The following is a 2,721-nucleotide window of genomic DNA, read 5'->3' as shown; positions in this document are numbered from 1 at the left end:
AACACTGAAAAAATAAGAGGTTACTGGATACCCATGGCATAAACAACTGGAAGCACTAAATTTGCCGTGTTTTGCCACACCCCCTTTTTTACCACCCGGCTATAGCTTCCTACCACCCGGCTGAAAAAAATTTCTGGGGAGAACACTGAAGTTCCCTTCTCATTCCCACACTGCAGCACATATGTGAATGTTCTGGGAACATACGGTGCAGCATAACAGGGTCCCTGTACCACCTAGTGAGATTCTTGTAGTTTTTTTTTTTTTTTCTTGGTGGTAACAGCTGATGGAAAGCCTGACAGGTAATGCAAATCTTTATGCCACTCCCAGACATATCAAGGGGGGGGGGGACCCGCTGTGGCAGCTGTCAGCAATTGGTGGATTAAAGAGACCCTGGGGTTGTACAGAGATGGGAAATAATTGTGAAATGTGTGGGCAATGTTTATTATTGTATACTTTCTTATCTCCTTGAGCCAATACATAGTTCTTCCTAGAAGGTTTTAGCCGGTTGCTCCACCCGACTGCCCTGCCTCTCCCGCCCACCTCACATCCGCAGCTCTAATACTCAGCACAGATCTCAGTGAGGCTGCTCTGTGCTCAGCGGTCATCCAGAGGACTGCTTCTTCCGCTAAAAGGTGTGCGGGGAGCTCAGCACACAGCTCTGCCTTGATGGGAGTGGCAAACAGGCAGCCAAACCCCCATATCTGATAGCACAAGCTTGGATTTCTATTAAATGCTGGCTCTAAAATGTGTCCGCCTGAGTGGGCGTGTGCAATGATGTCATCAGCAGCAACTCTGATAGAAATCACTGTGTAGAAATCCTCATATCTCCTAAACTAGGGGTGCTTAAGATAGATTGGTAGATTGTAAAGGCACCATAAGTAATTCGCGGAGCCCTGCCTTTTAAAATAAACTCTACCCGAGTGCACAGGAGTTTTAATGTCCAAGTTTTTATTGTTGGTAGATCATTTTGACTTTGTCATTTTAAAAGTAGTTCGCAAGCCAAAAAAGTGTAGGCACCCCTGTCCTAAACTGTATGTTGTATTCACTTGAAAGGTTCGGGCTACACAGGGGACTTTCATAGCCAGTAGTAACCAAAATAGCAGCCCCATAGCTTCAAGAAATTTCACAAAGGGGTCACAAAGTTAAAATGAAGAAAGTGCACCTAGGAGTCCTAAATTGAAAATGCAAATCGGGGACCTCCGGGCCCACTTAAATAGCAAGGAGCATTGGGCTAGGGCCCCTAAATATTTATACCTACCTGTCACAAATTAATACCTGTCAAACTACGCTTCCCTGTTTGCTTCTTCTTTGAACCCCAATTTCTCTACAGCGGCAGGGTTTATAAAACCAAAATATAGGTGTAAGTGGGAGACACCTTTCGCTAACTGCCCTAATTCCATTACTATAGCATCATTAAACATAAAGAACTCTGCCCATCAAAATGCTAGCCCTGTTAAACATTACTGACCAGTTCTAACACTTAAACTCCAATTTCCCTGGAATGGGTGGTGTAAAAAAAATGTGTGGGGAACATCTGTGGCTACCATCCCCCACAATTTCATCACTCTGGTCTAGCTACCAGGTCAAAAGAAACCCCTGTGTTTTAGAACACTGTGGGGCTGACATCAACTTTTTATATATGTAAAATTGTTTGTTTCCTGAAATCAGGAAGAAAGCTGTACACTATTTTGAATACATTGCCACATTAAGCAAATACCCTGGCTTTTCTCCTTTCTTTCTATATAATGTACATTGATTTATATCAGGGTATGTGGCCCACTTTGACCAATAGAATTTGATTAGCAACCTTTTCTCTCACTGCCAAGTCTGCAGAATATAACAAGCAGCTTTTACACATACACAGGTATCACACTGTGCTGCTGATGACATCATTATAATCTTGGATGGATTTTTTATTTTCTAGAATATGGGCAGTGATGAGAGGGGGGCACTGGCTGTCCTGCCCTCATCTGCTATCACATGCATGATGCTAATAAAGCATTACCACATTTTTACCATTATATAAAAGAGTGATTTTGCCTTTTATATAATGGAATTTTTTCCCCATTTTTTGGGTGAAGGACCTCTCCCCTTCCGTCTTTACTGCCATGATGGTTAAAACTGAGGGGGAAATCCACAGCCTCCTGGGATATTTGTGTTACATATACCAAAAGGCTGTGTGCTGCTCCTTCTGTGCATGCATCTTCAGAGGCTTTCTTATGATGTAAAAAAAATGTGCTCAATCTCATGCATGTGCAGTGCAAGGCGGCACTGAATGTTACAGTTGGCATCAGAAAAAAGAGGGAAGCTGAGCCAGCATGGGACACATCTGAAGTTAGTAGTAAGGTTGCATTTGCTGCATTTCCCCTTCCTCACGCCAGGAACCATTTACGTAGTTACGTAGTAGGTTAGGTTGAAAAAAGTCCATCAAGTTCAACCACTAGGGAAATAAAGTTATCCCAGATATAAAACCCTAGAAGACATAGTTTATCCAGAGGAAGGCAAAAAAAACCCTCGTACAATTTGTTTCAATGGGAAAAAAATTCCTTCCTGGTTTCATGAGCCAATCGGATGTTCCCTGGATCAACAGTCTCTGTTCTCTATGCTTTAAATCCTTAATACCCAGTTATATTCTGTGCTTCAAGAAAAGCATCCAGCTTTTCTTAACCCCCCTTCTAATTCTGTACGTATTTCCACACAAAAAGCGTTACATTTTTTGCA

At 42.4% G+C, this 2,721-nt stretch overlaps 1 protein-coding gene across 1 annotated transcript in view; it reads left to right on the top strand.

The window, feature by feature from the left end:
- Positions 1 to 2,721, top strand: part of UQCC1 (ubiquinol-cytochrome c reductase complex assembly factor 1) — a 124,069-nt gene that overhangs the window by 36,459 nt on the left and 84,889 nt on the right. The window lies entirely within an intron of this gene.

Source organism: Pyxicephalus adspersus, chromosome 6 (genome assembly GCF_032062135.1).
Source record: "Pyxicephalus adspersus chromosome 6, UCB_Pads_2.0, whole genome shotgun sequence".
NCBI classification, from domain to species: Eukaryota; Metazoa; Chordata; class Amphibia; order Anura; family Pyxicephalidae; genus Pyxicephalus; species Pyxicephalus adspersus.
The sequence above is the reverse complement of the archived record's forward strand: the minus strand, read 5'-3'. Positions and strand labels throughout refer to the sequence as shown.